Source organism: Schistocerca gregaria, chromosome 5, assembly GCF_023897955.1.
Source record: "Schistocerca gregaria isolate iqSchGreg1 chromosome 5, iqSchGreg1.2, whole genome shotgun sequence".
Classification (NCBI taxonomy): Eukaryota; Metazoa; Arthropoda; class Insecta; order Orthoptera; family Acrididae; genus Schistocerca; species Schistocerca gregaria.
Window position 1 is genome coordinate 283506995 of NC_064924.1, and position 19677 is coordinate 283526671.

Below are 19677 nucleotides of genomic sequence, written 5' to 3' on the forward strand. Positions count from 1 at the left end.
ACCTATAGTTCAGTAATCCTTTGTTTTAAATGTTCCCGCACTTCCAGATGGCGTGCCCCTTCCTGTTGGTAAATGATGTGGTTCGAATCAGTCTCCAACTATGGGAAAAGAAAGTTCTCAAGTATATCGAGATATGTGCTTCCTGTAACAATGTTCTCGTCAAATAAAAATGAAATGGAACATACAACTTTTCCCGTGAAACTGCACAAAACACATTAAATTCTGGAGAGGCCCTCTCATGTTGTACAACTTCTTGTGGTTGCTCCGTACCCCATAGTCTCACATTATGATAGTTCACCTTACTATGGAATGTTGCCTCGTCTCTAAACACTAAACGTGGAAGAAAACTGTCATCCTCCATCTTTCCAGGAACAAAATTACAGAACTCCACAAGTTGTTGATTGTGACATTCACGAAGAGCTTGCTGAATTTGCTATGGTTTCATGTGTAAATGTCGACGGAACATATGCCAGACGGACACCGGGGGCCTGTTTAAGCGTCGAGCTGCACGGCGAACGAATTTCTGAGGACTCCTTGTGAAACTACGGCGGATGCGTTGGACGTTTGTGCCAGACACTCGGGGACGGCCCTGCGAGTTGCCTTTCCACGAACAAACTGTTTCTCGGAATTGTTCATGCCGTCGTCTAATGCTCTGTGCTGTAGGAGGATTCACACCACACATAGTACGAAAGTCACGCTGAACGGTTATAACAAAACGCTTTCTGTTGTCCCAACACCATTTCTAGTAGAACTAAAGTGGGCGCACACTGCTAGTACCTAGCGGGAACCCTGCAGAACTTGAGAGTTTGCTCGTTCCAACAGTAAGTTGTTCATGCGCATATCTCAAATAACATAATAGTTAGATCTTTCTAAATCGGATGATTGTTTTTGATACACCCTGTATTGTACCGTGACGACAAAAACAAACGTAAAACAACACTTTCAATAAAAGGATTGCTAGTGTAAACAATTAAAAAACTGGCGTACGCGGTGTGATTGACACAGACACAACTAATGGGAGTGAGTAGTTAGACAGCAGAAGGTGTGCGCTGTGAATGGGTGGAGGAAACAGATCGGGGATCGATAAGCTGAGCAGTAGCTTTTTTATTTATTCTTTTATTTTTTAACGAGCCGGGATATATGGGAAACTCTAAATACCGAGATTCTACTGTAATAGTTTAACCTTGCGATGAATAAAATAAAATGAAAAATGAATGATGGTTGGAGCAGAAATCGAACTTAGGCCGACAAACTGTAACATTGCACTTACCTACCGAGCCATGGCGCCTTTACATCAGCTACTCCTCAAAAATCCGTCACATTTTACCGTTGCAAAATACTTTATACGTAATTTCAAAGAAAAATACTGACATGATGCTGTGAGCACGCAGGAGTCATACTGCCGGATGGGAGGACGTCAAATCAGTGCATAGGCAGTCGAAAGAGACACCTGCATGTACTCTCTGAGTTGATTATAGTGTGGTTGTCCATCATTTCAGCACTTCACACGGTTTCTAGTTACAGTGTAGAGAACACTACAGAACATGTTTACGTCCATTTTATTTGCACATCAGTAAGCACTCGACGAGAAACGGTATAATTTTAGTGCTGTAGCGCATTATCATATCAGAAACGGTCGCCATTGATACAAGAACTGCTATAGAATTAGATGTTGGGTTTCCAATTACATTTGAAAATTAAAAAGTGCATTACGAATGCGTATTTCTGCTAGAGACTACGAAGTGTACTTTCTCATTTGTGTGTTTCATTGCCGGCTGCGGTGGTCTCGCGGTTCTAGGGGCGTAGTCCGGAACCGTGAGACTGCTACGGTCGCAGGTTCGAATCCTGCCTCGCGCATTTATGTGTGTGATGTCCTTAGGTTGGTTAGGTTTAAGTAGTTCTAAGTTCTAGGGGACTGATGACCACAGCAGTTGAGTCCCATAGTGCTCAGAGCCATTTTTTTTGTGTTTTTCATTGACCTGAAAATTCATCTCTTTATAATTTACTGCTGGTAAGAATGAAAATATTTTATGTGATGTTATCATATCTGTGTGTAGTCGCACAGAGAATGAACACTTCAAAAGCGTTAGAACTGAAAATTTAAAAGAGGAAATTTTGAGCATATCTTACTTTAGAAAGATTTTAAAATAACAAAAGATTCCATCGCGAACTGTTATTTGAATCAGAATAGCCTGCAGCGTTGGCACCCATCATTGTCTACTAGCTTCTGATCATGCAAGTTACAGATATTCTCATGTAACAAATTGAAAATTAAAATACAATCGGACACCGCTTCGCAAGAAAGCAGGTTGTTTGAAATAAATAAACAAAAGTAGGTTTAATGATAGTGGACCACTGGTACACGATCTTTAAGCCACTAGACAACACAATACCAACATGCTGAGCTTTTGTGTTCGATATGCATTTCGTGCAACTGTTTCAGCGTGATGATCGGCCTCATCATATTGCGGCTGTTAGGCGGGTTAACATGGGGCTGGAGAGGGCACTGATGGCAGAGGGCATGGGTGGCGCTGCAGTGGCGCCAGTTGCATCTATCAGTAGATCAGTTTCACTAGGGATGACCTGCACCTCAGTAGGTATGGGAAGTGGAGGCTCGCAGAGCTTATAGGTGATAGTGTAGTGGGTGGTGGTGGGAACGCTCATGGAAAAAATCCTGTAGTGGTTGGTGTTAGAGGTGCACCTTTTTTAGATTGAAATCAGCTAATAGCTATACCTGCTTAAAGGAAGTCTCTCTATCCTTCAGAGGACGTCATGTTTCCAAGTAGAGAAGGACTTAGCACATTTCATCAGATTATAAGAGGTATTAGAGGTAAAGGATGTTGCTCAGAAATTATTGGCATGTCGGAGCACCAGTTAAATAATTTGACAATTCAGAGACTTCCTTTACCAGGATACAGATTTGCTGGCTGTTTTTCAGGGAGTTCCTTGTGGGGTGGAGGTGTGGTCACGTATGTAAAAAAACAGTAATCCATTTGAGTCTATAGGTGTATCACAGCACAATATTGAACAGATATTTGAATGTTGTGCAGGGACAGTTGAATTTAATTAAACTAAACTTCTAATTGTTCTTGTTTATAGGCCCGATATCTCTGACTTCAGAGCATTTCTGCTCAAGCTAGACACGGTTCTTGATTCGCTTTATAGGAAGTACCAGAAGCCTGGTGAATTCAATATTAATTTTGTATATGATGGTGCAAGAAAAAGGATGTTGGTAGATCTCCTAAATTCATATAATCTGATGCCGACAGTGTTCTTCCAACTAGGGTACAGGTGAACAGTAGCACAGGTACAGACAATATTTTTACTCATTCATCATTACTAGATGGTCATTCTGTTACTAAAAGGGTGAATGGCCTTTCAGACCATGATGCAACAATTTTCACACTAAAAGGCTTTTGTACTCAAACAACTGTTACATATAATAACAAACTATGTAGGAAACTTGATCCGTCAGCAATAGAGAGGTTTTAAAACCTCGCCAAGGAACAAGAGTGGCAGGATGCTTATAGTTCTGATGACATAAATGACAAATACAATGCTTTCCTTAACACATTTCTCATGCTCATTGAGAGTTGCTTTCCATTAGAACATTATAAACAGGATACTAGCAGTAAAATGCAGCCTGGGTGGCTGACAACTGGGATAAGGATATCGTGTAGAGCAAAGTGGGAATTATATGAAAACTTTAGAAGTAGTCGCAATCAAGCTACAGTAATCCATTACAAACAATACTGTAAGGTGCTAAAAATATTATTAGGAAGGCAAAGAGCATGCGGTACGCAAATAGAATAGCTAATTCACAGGATAAAATTATAAACTTATCGTCAATTGCGAGGAAGTGTCTGGTCAGCAGCACAAGGTCGTTGATATAAACTCAGTTCGTAGTAAAAATATTTCTGTTACTGTAAATCAGATATACGAGACAGTATTTAACTTTCATTTTCTGATCATTGCTGGTAAAGTAAATAAAAATTTAGTTTCTACTGGGAATCATATAACGCTCTTGGCAAATGCCTTTCCGAGATTGATGTCTAAAATACTCATCTGTGATACAGACAAGGGGGAAATTGAGTCAATAATTTGATCACTGAAGACTAAGGACTCTCATGGATATGATGGAGCGCCTAGCAGAATAGTTGCACACAACATCCTTTACTACCAAGCTGGTGTCATCAGCAAACAGGAATATTTTAGTGTTACACGTAATACTAGAGGGCATATCATTTGTATAAATAAGGAACCCTCCCCTCATGAACTATGGGCCTTACCGTTGGTGGGGAGGCTTGCGTGCCTCAGCGACACAGATAACCGTACCGTAGGTGCAACCACAACGGAGGGGTATCTGTTGAGAGGCCAGACAAACGTGTGGTTCCTAAAGAGGGGCAACAGCCTTTTCAGTAGCTGCAGGGGCAACAGTCTGGATGATTGACTGATTTGGCCCTGTAACACTAACCAAAACAGCCTTGCTGTGCTGGTACTGGGAACGGCTGAAAGCAAGGGGAAACTACAGCCGCAATTCTTCCCGAGGGCATGCAGCTTTACTGTATCGTTAAATGATGATGGCGTCCTCTTGGGTAAAATATTCCGGAGGTAAAATAATCCCCCATTCGGATCTCCAGGCGGGGACTACTCAAGAGGACGTCGTTATCAGAAGAAAGCAAACTGGCGTTCTACGGATAGGAGCTTGGGATGTCAGATCCCTTAATCGGTCACGTAGGTTAGAAAATCTGAAAAGGATAATGGATAGGTTAAAGTTAGATATAGTGGGAATTAGTGAAGTTCGGTGGCAGGAGGAACAAGACTTCTGGTCAGGTGCATACAGGGTTATAAAAACAAAATCAAGTAGAGGTAATGCAGGTGTAGGTTTAATAAAAAAAGGAATGCGAGTAAGCTACGACAAACAGCATAGTGAACGCATTCTTGTGGCCAATATAGACACGAAGCTCACGCCTACTACAGTGGTACAAGTTTATATGCCAACTAGCTCCGCAGATGACGAAGAGATTGATGAAATGTATGATGAGATAAAATAAATTATTCAGGTAGTGAAGGGAGACGAAAATTTAATAGTCATGGGTGACTGGAATTCGTCAGTCGGAAAAGGGGGAGAAGGAAACACAGTAGGTGATTATGGATTGGGGCTAAGAAATGAAAGAGGAAGCCGCCTGGTGGAATTTTGCACAGAGCATAACTTAATCATAGCTAACACTTGGTTTAAGAATCATGAAAGAAGGTTGTATACATGGAAGAAGCCTGAAGATACTAAAAGGTATCAGATAGATTATATAATGGTAAGACAGAGATTTAGGAACCAGGTTTTAAATTGTAATACATTTCCAGGGGGAGATGTGGACTCCTACCACAATCTATTGGTTATGAACTGTAGATTAAAACTGAAGAAACTGCAAAAAGGTGGGAATTTAAGAAAATGGGACCTGGATAAACTGACAGAACCAGAGATTGTATAGAGTTATAGGGAGAGCATTAGGGAACGATTGACAAGAATGGGAGAAATAAATACAGTAGAAGAATAATGGGTAGCTTTGAGAGATGAAATAGTGAAGGTAGTATAGGATCAAGTAGGTAAAAAGACGAGGGCTAATAGAAATCCTTGGGTAACAGAAGATATATTGAATTTAATTGATGAAAGGAGAAAATATAAAAATGCAGTAAATAAATCAGGCTAAAAGGAATACAAAAGTCTCAAAAATGATATCGAGAAGAAGTGCAAATTGGTTAAGCAGGGATGGCTAGAGGACAGATGTAAGAAGATGTAAGGTGTAAGATAGATACTGCCTACAGGAAAATTAAAGAGACGTTTAGAGAAAAGAGAACAACTTGCATGAATATCAAGATCTCAGATGGAAATCCAGTTCTAAGCAAAGAAGGGGAAGTAGAAAGGTGGAATGGCTATATAGAGGGTCTATAAGAGAGCGAGGTTCTTGAGGACAACATTATGGAAATGGAAAAGGATGTTGATGAAGATGAAATGTGAGATATGATACTTGAGTTTGATACAGTACTAAAAGACCTGGGAGTTGACAACATTCCAGTAGAACTACTGATAGCCTTGCTAGAATCAGCCCCGACAAACCTTCACCATCTGATGAGCAAGATGTAAGAAACAGGCGAAATACCCTCAGACTTCAAGAAGAATATAATAATTCCAATCCCAAAGAAAGAAGGTGTTGACAGGTGTGAAAATTAGCGAACTATCAGTTTAATAAGCCACGGCTGCAAAATACTAAAACGAAATCTTTATAGACGAGTGGAAAAACTGGTAGAAGTCAGTTTGGATTCCGTAGAAATGTTGGCACACGTGAGGCGATACTGACCCTACGACGTATCTAACAGGAAAGGCAAACCTACGTTTCTAGCATTTGCAGATTTAGAGAAAGCTTTTGACAATGTTGACTGGAATATTCTCTTTCAAATTCTGAAGGTGGCAGGGATCAAATACAGGGAGCGAAAGGCTATTTACAATTTGTACAGAAACCAGATGGCAGTTATAAGAGTCGAGGGGAATGAAAGGAAAGCAGCGGCTGGGGGGGGGGGGGGGGGTGAGACAGGGTTGTAGCCTCTCCCCGATATTATTCAATCTGTATATTGAGCAAGCAGTAAAGGAAATAAAAGGAAAATTGGGAGTGGGGATTAAAATCCATGGAGAAGGAAAAAAAAAGCTTCGAGGTTCGCCGATAACATTGTAATTCTGTCAGAGAGAGCAAAGGACCTGGAAGAGCAGCTGAATGGAATGGGCTATCTTGAAAAAAGGAAATAAGATGAACACCAACAAAAAGCAAAACGAGGACAATGATAATGTAGTCGATTTAAATCGGGTGATTATGCTGACTTCGATTAGGAAATGAGACGCTTAAAGTAGTAAATGAGTTTTGATATTTGGGGAGAAAAATAACTGGTGGTGGTCGAAGTAGAGAGGATATAAAATGTAGACTGGCAATGGCACGGCAAGTGTCTCTGAAGAAGAAGAAATTGTTAACATCAAGTTAGATTCAAATGTCAGGTAGTCGTTTCTGGAAGTATTTGTTTGGAGTGTATGGAAGTGAAACGTGGACGATAAATAGTTTAGACAAGAAGAGAATAGAAGCTTTCGAAGTGTGGTGCTACAGAAGAATGCTGAAGATTAAATGGATAGATCAGATAACTAATGAAGAGCTATTGAATAGAACTTGGGAGAAGTGAAATTTGGGTCACAACTTGACTAGAAGAAGGGATCCGTTGGTAGGCGCTATTGTAAGGCATCAAGGGATCACCAGTTTTGTAGTGGAGGGTAGCATGGAGGGTAAAAATCGTAGAGAGAGACGAAGAGATGAATACAGCAAACAGATTCAGTAGGATGTAGGTTACATTAGGTACTGGGAGATGAAGAGACTTGCACAGGATAGGGTAGCACGGATCGCTGCATCAAACGTCTCTGGACTGAAGACCATAACAAGAACAACAAACATTTTATTTTTATCTGTTATTACTTTTATGTTGTAATTTCATGTACTGCTACTTTCGATAACCTTGGAGATTTGCTCCTCAATTTCGTCCTACGGAACTTGACGTGTAAATAAACAAATAAAAATTTACGTTGTCCCTTGAATGGTTATGTGATGGGCATAAACAAGGTCTCACTTGCAGCATTCAGTTGAATAACTTTTTGATCACGGTAGGTTGTTATGGAAGTGTGAATTTAATTTAAGGATGCTCAGGATAATATTTAGAAATTTTTCCTCCTGAGCTCGAATGATGGTTCACGGAAAACCGAGCTCAAAATCGGACTAGGGCCCTTACAATTCCATATTTATTAGTTTCAGGATCTACATTTACACAATATGATATATGTTGAGCCAATGATCATACAACTTTTCTTATTTTGTGTTCAAACGGTTAATCGTTATATCTATCGAAATGTTTATTTCAAGTGTATAATCCTTTGTTCGTATATATAAATTATCAATGAAATCTTTTGAGTTCTCCTTCTCATGTCACAAACAAAATGTTATATAACTAGGTAAGTTTTTAAAAGTGTGTGTATGTGTGTCGTTGTACTGAAGGACATGTTTGACGAATTTTCATAGTGACGACAGGCAGCTCATCGGTAGCGTACGTGAAACATTCGAACAGCAGTATTATGGACGCACGATGACGAGCGAAAACATTATGACCCCTGCTCACTGCGACGTTGGATGCCTCCTGGTGTCGTTGCGCACACGTGATACGGTAACAAACGTATGTAAGTGGAGCAGACACGAACGGGCGTCACCCTAGCGAAGATATGGGGAGCATATGGGGACATCCACCGAGATAAGCAACTCTGACAAAGGACAGATTATTATTACGCAGAGCCTTTGAACGTGTATCTCGAAAACGGCGAGGCTGGTCGAATGTTCACTTGCTAATGTCTAAGCATCTATCCAAGAGGTAAATGAGCAGTGAAACTAACAGTAGTCGCTAAATGGTTGGAGAGTTGTCTGCTCTGTAAAGCAGGATAGATGGTGATCTGTGGCGTCTTTGCCCAAAGAGTTCAATGCTGGTACACGCACAAATATTTCAGAGCACACCGTTCATCGGACGTTGTTCAACATGGAGCACGGCAGCAGACTACCACTACGTGTTCACATGTTGATCCAACGAATTCGTCAGTTACGACTGCAACGGGCCCGGGAACATCAGGACTCGACCGTTGATGAAAGGAAACGAAACACATTTTTGCTACAGTAGGTCGATGGTCGTCTCCACAAACGCCGTCATCGAGGTGAACGGCGGCTCGAAACGTGCAATGCGTCACGGACGCAGGCCGGTGGGAGCATTATTATGCTATGGGAGACATTCTCTGAGCTTGCATGGGATCTGTGGTTCGAATCGACGACATGCTGACAGCTGCGAACCCTTCGTGACTGATGTCTTCGACGACGGCGAAGTCATCTTTCAGCAGTATAACTGTCTGTGTCTGGAAGCCAGAAGCCTTATAGTAAACTCACGGTGACTCTCGGCGACCAAGTCGTCTAATGTAAATGCTATGTAACCTATATAAGTCGTTATCGGGGAACAGTTTCCCGTTATTTACGCGAATTAAATGCCCTGTGCGTAGACATCTGATGCCACGTACCTCCACAAATCTACCAACAAATTGCTGGACTCCCGACACGAAGAATTAGTGATGCATGTTGTTTCAAAGATGAACAAACACGCTCGTCATTGTACAACATTTAGCTTAATGTGTTTGGTTCTGAAACAAAGACTTGTTATTATGTTCACAATTTAATGAAATGCATTAAAATGATCTATGGTTCATGCCTATTGAATTGATCTGTATGGAAATAATGGGCTTTGTTTTTTCTACTTCTGGCATTTGCCAGGTCTGTTTTTTGTGGCATGGCTCTCAAATGTGACATTTTAACGCAACTGTCTTTCAATGTCTATCAAACAGTCAACTCGTGTGTTTTTATGAATTTTAGTGTTCATTACACATATCTCGAAATTCTGGTCATTAACTATCTCACCACTCTTTATTACTCTATACGGAACACATTTCCACATTTTTCATGAGTCGGCAATTAAACACAACTCTGCGAGTATAGTCGCGGGCCACGGGAGCAACCGTGAAGTTCGTTTACTGCGGTACCTGTGACCTCATGTGTTACAGTATTTGTGAATCATATTGCAAACTGAGGTGACAACAGTCATGAGATACCTCATAATATCGTGTCGGACCTCCTTCAACCCGACTTACTGCAGCCTATCGACGTGGGATGGACTCAACAAGTCGTTCGAAGTCCCCTGCAGATGTATTGAGCCATGCTGTCTCTATAGCTGTATATAACTGTGAAAGTGTTGCCGGAGTGAATGTGTTGCCGGAGCAGGATTTTGTGCACTAACTAGATTATGCCCCACAAAAATTCATGTAGGGCGATCGGGGTGGCCAAATCATTCACTCAAATTGTCCATAATGTTCTCCAAACCAAATGTGAAGCCTCGTGGAATGACCGCGCGGTTACAGGCGCCATGTCACGGTTTGCGCGGTCCTTGCCGCCAGAGGTTTGAGTCCTCCCTTGGGTATGGCTGTGTATGTTGTTCTTAGCATAAGTTAGTTTACGTAGTGTCCGCCCCCGGTAGCTGAACTCAGAGTGTTCGGTCAGAGGATTAATTGCCCACTGTAATAAAAAAAATCGAGTTAACCGATCAACAACAAACGTAACCGGGTGTCTTACGACGTCCGCCCGGAGCAGATTAACGAACGAAAGAAAAAAGCCGAGACGGTAGCTCAGCTTGTTCGGTCAGAGAGCCGGTGGCCTCTGTAATAAAAAAATGAGTGGAAGGATCAACAAACGAACTTGAACGGAAATCATGTGACGTCCGCAACGAATAAACACAACGAACAAAATGCAAAACAAAACAAGAACAAAAAACAAAACAGAAAAAGGTCAGCGTGACGGATTGTTAATCGTCTAGGCCCGGGTTCGATTCCTGGCTGGGTCGGGGAATTTTCTCCGCCCAGGGACTGGGTGTTGTGCTGTCGTCATCATCATCCTCATCGATTGCAGGTCGCCGAAGTGGCGTCAGATTGAAAGACCAGGACCCGACAGGGGCGGGTGGGGGGTGGGGTTAGCCATACGATTAAAAATAAGAAATAAAAAGTTCAAGTAGTGTGCAAGTCTAGGGACCAATGACCTCAGCAGTTTGGTCCCTTAGGAATTCACACAAACACCAATCGTGAACGATTTTAGCCTGTTGACATGGCCGATTGTTATCCACAAAAATTCCATCGTTGTTTGAGAACATAAAACCCATGAAAGGCTTCAAATGGTCTCCAATAATCTGAACATAACCAGTTGGAGTATTCGAAGTTGTTGCAGCGCGGAGGGAGGAATGTGAGCAGTGGGGAAACGGTCAACCGTCAGGGAAGGCTGCACGTCTGACGCGCGTTGCGCGCACGCAATAGCTGTGTGGCATCAGACCACAGGCAGCTCAGCGGCAACTGCGCCGTTCCGGATTGATGGCGAACGAGTCTGTGCGGCAGGTGCTTAATTGCAGGTCTACGTCCGAGGGCAGGCTAGCCGCTCGTGCTTTAGGGCTCACTTTGCGCGCGGCACGTTAGCGCTATTTATAGGCCGCAGGGCACGTTACGTCGCGTGCCAAGTACGGCCCGGCCGAGGGTCGAAGGGATAGCTGCGGGGTCACTCCTGTCCTGTTACTCGTCTGCTACACATGGTTCATACCAGGCAGGAGAGAACTGTTGTTTATTTTACAGTAATTCATAACATTAGAAATTTCAGTTTTAATTAAAATTCGTTGTGCCACTCAGCAAAGCATGGTCAAAATCAAATGGTTAAAATGGCTCTAAGCACTATGCGACTTAACATCTGAGGTCATCAGTCCCCTACACTTAGAACTACTTAAACCTAAATAACTTAAGGACACGACATATATCCATGCCCGAGGCAGGATACGAACCTGCGACTGTAGTAGCAACGCTGTTCCGGACTGAAGCGCCTTGAACCGCTCGGCCACAGCGGCCGGCGTCAAAATCAAAAGATCTCGAAGTATATAACCCTGAGAAAATCTCCAATTTAATTCTGAGCTGTGCTGGTTCGTTCGAGGTTTCTACATCTTCGCCTACTGGCGCGATCTGTATCTGTCTAATCCCTGTCTAATCGCCGGTTAGTTGAGTCTTTGATTGTAGTTCCTTGAAGCAGCTTGTTGACGAAATGGTTAGCCAGTTAGTCTCAGTCAGACAGAGAGAGACAAGAGGGACATGCGACGTACGGTGAGCTGTTCACGGATTTTACAGTCGCACGATTGTCTAAGCAGCATATGGTCTACAGAGTTGTGTTGGTCAGCAATGCTTGGGCCTAATGTCGATGCAGCTGTTTTACCCCAGTTTAACCACGTATAGCTGCTGAGAAGGGTGTTGGAGTGCTGTTCATTTTCTGGTGCCATCTGTTCTACCCTTTGGGGGTAAAATACTTGTTACCTGACTGACACATGTACTCCCATGTTGAAGTTGCTCCTGCTGCGCTGGGTTGCATGTGGTACTCCATCACTCTGTCTCAAGTGTTAAATTCACCGTTTGGGTGCCTCACCTTGTTCAATGTCTGCTTGTTAGTCAGTCAGGCCTGGTTTTAATTGTTATATGTCGCCTTAGTGTTAGAGACCACTGAGGTCGAAATTGAGTCTTATTTCTACTGGAAGTTGTTGCTACCCTGACTGATGTAGCGACTATAAAACTGCCTACGGCTGTGGTAAGCAAACGTTAGCGGCCCAGTGAAGCTTGGCTGATTTCGGTAATTAAGTTCCATAACTACGGTGAGAAGTTGCCCCTTTCAAGAAACATGATATTTATAGTTTTAAATATAATTACTATTGTAGTTGTTTGACTGATAGCCCTCAAGATTTGCCCATTGCCTTTAAAGGCACTTACGTTAATGTGCCTGAGGACCGCTTGATTTCCTTGCTATTATATAAAAGGTAATATTTTATTGTAAGATTCACCGGTTAATCCTTTTAGTAATTCTTATTGTACAATTCTTGTTATACGTAAGGTATGGTTGAGGTTTGGGGCCACGCTCACATTGTGCTTGTTGTCTTCGTCTGAGCATTTTCATATTATGCATGAATTATAAGTTTGTTTGCTCTCGTCCTTCCGAGCAGTTCGTAGCGTTTGGAGGACCTGCTCGGGGTGTTATCTGTTACCCGCCGGTTCATCGTGCTCAGCCTGTGGGCGTCTCGCCGTAGCCTCTGAAACGTTAAGGCCTCCTGGCTTGCTACTGCATTCCTCATAAGTTGAGTTTCTATCTCGCAGCAATCGGACGTTAATTTAAAAAGTTATGTCAGTTATTATAACCATCTTATTGAGACAGACCTGCCGTACCTGCCCCTTTCATGTTTTTCCCTGTTTGAAGTTTGGGTTCTTAACGTAATAGTTTTAATATTGGTGTAATACTCAATTCGTTAAATACTATTTTATTATTTTTCCACATCAGTATCTTGAATATGCCCAAGGGCTTCTGTGGTTGATACAATGTTGGATATTTGTGTTGCTACCAGACTTGTCAAAATTTATGCTATTACACTTCTTGTAAGTTATATTCATTAATGTTAAGAACCCCCTCTGCCAGCTAAAAGTTGGAATTCTAATACTTAACATCATTGCTCTGATTGTTTGTCCAGCTGTGGCGTTCGCTGTGTTATTCAGTGATTTGGTATTTAACTAATTTGTAAATGGAAATGATAATCTTATTTTATTACATTGAGTAATTACTAAATAATTTTTCTCCCGGCTAAAGATTTGATCAAGTTGCTAAAGAACTCCAAGTTAACGTCGTGTTAAAGTGTTGTCTGTAAGTTGTGTAAGTGTCACTAAATCACAGTTCATACAACAGATTCTATACAACTATGGATTATGATGGAAACAGTTATCTTCAGCAAAATGATCATTAAAACCACAGAATATCAGCCGCGCACAACACTGACGTATGTTACCTGAAACAATATTCTTCGCAACTCGTGCGTAATTAATTTCGGCTCCATACACCAGCTAGAAAAGTTTGTTATAACATTCGTGCTATGAGCAGTGTTTTTTAAGGGAAACGAGATTTCGTTAGTGTGTTGTACAAGGAATATTGTGTTTTGCTTGCTTCTGTGATAGATTTCACCCCACTGAATTCGAGGAAGCTCACGAATAGACTGTCAATAATTGGAATTACGCAGTAATACACGTAAGAGGTATATTTTTGCATTATGTATCCTGATGAAAATAACTGTAAATAGATTATATGCCTACTTGCTTATTACTCGCGCTTCTCGATGCTTTCCTCAAAAAATAAAAATAAAAAGGGAGAGAGAGACAGAGAGAGAAAACAGAAGCGTATTTCAAATATCAGCGCGGAGAGGGTATGTTCGTCTCGTGATGTATAGCATGGATAGTTGATAGGTAATATGTCGTTGTACTAGCGATATGTATGGCTACGGGATTCTTTCTTTTCTCTCTGCAAACAATCAGAACAGAATCCAGTAACAAAGTGGTAAGAACACCTATACAGTGCGCCAATCAAACACTCCGCCTTTCTTGGTTGTTTTGTTAATCGTTAACAATTGTCTGTAATGCAGTAAGCATCCTTGATTACTGATTTGTTATTACTACCATTGTTATTGTTATTCGTCACCTCACAACAGCTTTCCTATCACTCATTGCTGTCGATGAACGTAACGAATGGATCAGGATAATGGAATGTTGGATGTTTCGTCACGCAGAATATGCACATTTTTCTCGCGTCTTGTGTTCGGGGTAATATGAAAATCTCAGTAAGGGAAGACGACAATGGATTGCCGGTGATGCAGGCAATAATACCCAACTACTTCTGTCGACGTAATACCATGACGACAGGAAAATTGTCGTCTAAGTGTATTTTGATTATAATTCGTTAGCCTTTTTGCGACCTCGTTCTAATACCTCGTGGAGCAGGCATAATATTTTGCTTTTTAAACACCCAGCAATAACACACAAAGATATTAGTTGGAAGGATACAAAGAAATAATCAGACTCATGGGTGTGGATCCAGTTCATCATTAGAAGACTAAACAAGAGGGAAACATTACGAAAGCAATGAATACGCTAATTAGTATACATCATTTGTATAGATCTGAAGATGAAAAAGCGCAGATCTGCACAGTGCCTGCATCTGAACTTTAGTTTCTGTCTTAATGGGCATAATTTTTAGTTTCTTCTCTTCTGAATTTTCAAATGAATTGATTATTACGTAGCACAGAATAATTAGTTAACTGTGTTTCTTGTAGCTTCTATTCCCACCAACATTTTTCTACATTCTCGTGCAATTCAAGAAACTGTACTTCTATGATCACAAGACTGCAAATAGATGCAATCGATTTCGAGGTGCAAAGTGTTTGTTATCTTACTTTTCTTGACAGGTGGGCAAAGTTGATTTCCAAAGACTTTTTATTGTACTGAAATAATCTTTTGTCACAAAGTAACAAGGTAAGAGTTTTATTCGTATATATATTGTGGGAAACTGTAATCGTGATGGAAGTTGTACACCTGAATGTTTGACACAACTGGTTGGAGGAAACGCTGCATATTAACCAAACTCCGCACCTCCTCTCCGTATCCTCCTACGACACGAGCACGGAATTCTCCTCGCATACAGGTGCAGAACTGTCCCTATCACAGCTGAGAATTGGCAACATCGTCACAAACATTTGGCAACACTGTGACAGTGCAATCACTTCCACGTATGGTACTGAATTGACTCGCTAAATTAACTTGCCATTCCCTATATAATCCTCAGGTATACCAAGACACTGAGTCAGAAAATTTAACTTTTTGGTTAAAGAAATGCTATTCTTCACATAAGTGTCAACTTTTAGTATCGTTCACGATGCGTTTTGAGGCTGAGCGATCAATAGCATGATGAGAGTGGCTTGCTGCCAGCAGTGTGTACTTAGCCCCCTGGACCCACCCGTGTCTCGCGTCGTAGTGGCTCAGTGTGTCGTCAATTCTAACCGTGGTAGAGGCCAGAGTGTGCAAGGTATTTTTTTCCTGATTTATTTTATGGTGCTGCGAATTTCCAGAAAAAAATCTGGAACGAAATCGGAATGAAAATCTTTACATATCAAGTCCTCTTGGTAGCTCGACTCAGTAAGTTGTGTTAATGGTCATAGATCTTGGCTTTCTGACTGCCAAGCTGCTTTACAATACAAGCGTCTCTGAAGAAATTCGAATCGACTGTCAACGATTCGAATCTCAATGTTGTTCTTCACTTAAGATGCACATGACAGGGTGATAAATATGAAGGAAATGAACCTCTTGATTGCTATACGGCATCTATGCTACATTTCCACGGTAGCAATTAGGAACTTTCTGCAGACATTTGCTAACATCAGTTCTAGCAACTTACTTTTTCTCCATTTAGTTTCAAATATGGGCTATTTTGTTGCCTTAAATCCAATTGAATATTTTAAATATTACTTTTGAACAGCGTTTACTTCTCCATTAATTAATGTGTGGACCTCAAAAGGAGCAATTTGCCTGAGTAGGGATAAAGCAGGTTTTGAAAGATATTGACACAATGTTTCGCATCCATTTACTATAGGGAACCAAAGAAATGAACCAAACACATTAAATTGCATTTACTCTCTGTGCCTTGACTAACTCATATGAATCCATGACAAAAACAAATTATTTGAAGAATCTCCTGTGAAAGGAAAAAGAATGGGATGTGACGCTTTAATTGTACCGCACTGGATCAGAAACAATGAAATTAATGCTGTGCCATACTGATGTATTGCATACTAGTGTAATAAAATACTCATCAAATAAAAACGGGTTTGTGCCTCCGTTGCTATTGAGTGCGAAAAACAAATTGTAGACAGATTTTATGGGTCACTACGAACAATATTAAAGCATTTTATACCGTCGAGAGAGAGGATTGGAGCAGACGCGGTCGGCTGTAGGCGAGGCAGCACAGTATCTCAGCCCCCGACGGTAGGCAGCAAATGGGTCCCAGAGAACTCAGACGCATGCGGTGTTCCGAGGCAGATGGTCGCTCAAGAAATGTCTCGCTAAAATAATGTTGAACCAAACTGTTATTACCAGTGTGACAGAAAGCGAAGTATATAGTAGATTCGCTTGAATTACACTCATCGCTTCAGCACCGAGAGGAAAGGGGCGATAAAAGGTTTATAGACGTGTGCTTTCAGTTGCCAGACGTCGTATTAGCTAGTATTGCGTTTTACCTCAAGACTACAGTCGTAGTCAAGAGTGATATGCTCAGACTGCAGTCAAGACTTCCTCCGGGAAGTGACGCAGTCTACAATGTTGGCAGATCGAGCATATTGCCGAACATAGAATTTTGAGGTGAGCACGACTGTAGTGTCCACCTTACGTGAACGACTCGGCGGTCAATTTTTTTGTCAAAGGCTGTATCTATAACACATTGCACGCTGAAGACCCAGAAGAATTAAAAAGACTAAATTAGTTTATGAGAGCAACGTTAACTATAGCGTTCTATGTATTCATAGTATTGTATACGTGTGTGTAAACGCCTTCCAATGCCCAATCAAGGAAGATAAAAATACACAGTCTAGTTTCAATATGATAAATACGCCTCAGATTGTGGATGAACTCAGACTTAGGTTGATATCATTTTGAATATTTAGCGGTACTGTACCCATTGGTGTTAAACTCGTTTTCAACCAATGACTCCCACAGCTACAGGAACACAACTTGTGATGCCTCTTAGACAAAATACTTATGCAGTGCTATCAGACGAAAAGATCAACCAGACACAAACTCTGGGAAGCTTGTTTCACAACATTAGTACCTTGATAAACAGCTTTTCCTATTTGAGATGCCTGTGAACGTTGCTGCATAAGACGATTTAAGAAGAAACTAAATTCCTTCAGCTACGACAATGTTTAAAGACATTGTCTTAACGGCACTATATCGTGGTTTGTGAATCGTTTACCGGCCGTACTCTGCTGCAGTTCGCTGATTGGAAGGCAACAAGCTTACTGACAAATTTTACAGAAAGAAAAGCGGGACGAATTGTCTCCCACTGGAAGGTCATGTTGTTTTATGTAACCGATAACAAAATCAGATAAAACGAACAGTGAGGTTGTCAGTATCAGAACATTACTGTTGTCAGTATGATGTTGCACTGCCCAGGGCCTGTAATGATAAAGGGCCCGTTTAGGTCAGGCATATTGTATACAGAAGTGAAAGAGAGAGCACCACTAAATTCTACAATCCGTATGCATTGAATACACACAGAAATTACAGTTACAGTGTACCTATGGAGCCCAATGAGTGAAATGCATATTTCCCAGTGAGAAAGAGCTCTGGCAAACAGTCTTCGCTACATTAAGTTACTTAAAATGGTATCACTCTGAGCTAGAATTTATGGTCAGCGACTGAGTGTGAAGTCAGTGAGTGGGATCCGAGTTTTACAACTGTCAAATACTTTCCTACATTACGTTGTTGTTGTTGTTGTTGTGGTCTTCAGTCATGAAACTGGTTTGATGCAGCTCCCCATGCTACTCTATCCTGTGCAAGCTTCTTCATCTCCCAGTACCTACTGCAGTCTACATCCTTCTGAATCAGCTTAGTGTATTCATCTCTTGGTCTCCTCTACGATTTTTACCCTCCACGCTGCCCTCCAGTACTAAATTGGTGATCCCTTGATGTCTCAGAACATGTCCTACCAACCGATCCCTTCTTCTAGTCAAGTTGAGCCACAAGCTCCTCTTCTCCCCAGTTCTATTCAATACCTCCTCATTAGTTACATGATCTACCATCTAATCTTCAGCATTCTCCTGTAGCACCACATTTCGAAAGCTTCTATTCTCTTCTTGTATAAACTATTTATCGTCCTCGTTTCACTTCCATACGTGGCTACACTCCATACAAATACTTTCAAAAACGACTTCCTGACTTTTAAATCTATACTCGATGTTAACAAATTTTTCTTGCCATTGCCAGTCTACATTTTATATCCTCTCTACTTCGACCATCATCAGTTATTTTGCTCCCCAAATAGCGAAACTCCTTTACTACTTTAAGTGTCTCATTTCCTAATCTAATTCCCTCAGCATCACCTAACTTAATTCGACTACATTCCATTATCCTCGTTTTGCTTTTGTTGATGTTCATCTTATATCCTCCTTTCAAGACAATGTTCATTCCGTTCAACTGCTCTTCCAAGTCCTTTGCTGTCTCTGACAGAATTACAATGTCATCGGCGAACCTCAAAGTTTTTATTTCTTCTCCATGGATTTTAACACCTGCTCCGAACTTTTCTTTTGTTTCCTTTATTGCTTGCTCAATATACAGATTGAATAACATCGGGGAGAGGCTACAACCCTGTCTCACTACCATTCCAAAAACTGTTTCCCTTTCATATCCCTCGACACTTATAACTGCCAACTGGTTTCTGTACAAATTGTAAATACCCTTTCGCTCCCTGTATTTTACCCCTGCCACCTTCAGAATTTGAAAGAGAGTATTCCAATCAACATTGTCAAAAGCTTTCTGTAAGTCTACAAATGCTAGAAACGTAGGTTTGTCTTTCCTTAATCTTTCTTCTAAGATAATTCGTAGGGTCAGTATTGCCTCACGTGCTCCAACATTTCTACGGAATCCAAACTAATCTTCCCCGAGGTCGGTTTCTATCAGTTTTTCCATTCGTCTGTAAATAATTCGCGTTAGTATTTTGCAGCTGTGATTTATTAAACTGATAGTTCGGTAAATTTCACATCTGTCAACACCTGCTTTCTTTGGGATTGGATTTATTATATTCTTCTTGAAGTCTGAGGGTATTTCGCCTGTCTCATACATCTTGCTCACCAGATGGTAGAGTTTTGTCTAGACTGGCTCTCCCAAGGCTGGCAGTAGTTCTAATGGAATGTTGTCTACTCCTGGGGCCTTGTTTCGACTCAGGTCTTTCAGTGCTCTGTCAAACTCTTCACGCAGTATCAAATCTCCCATTTCATCTTCATCTACATCCTCTTCCATTTCCATAATATTGTCCTCAAGTACATCGCCCTTGTATAGACCCTCTATATACTCCTTCCACCTTTCTGCTTTCCCTTCTTTGATTAGAACTGGTTTTCCATCTGAGCTCTTGATATTCATGC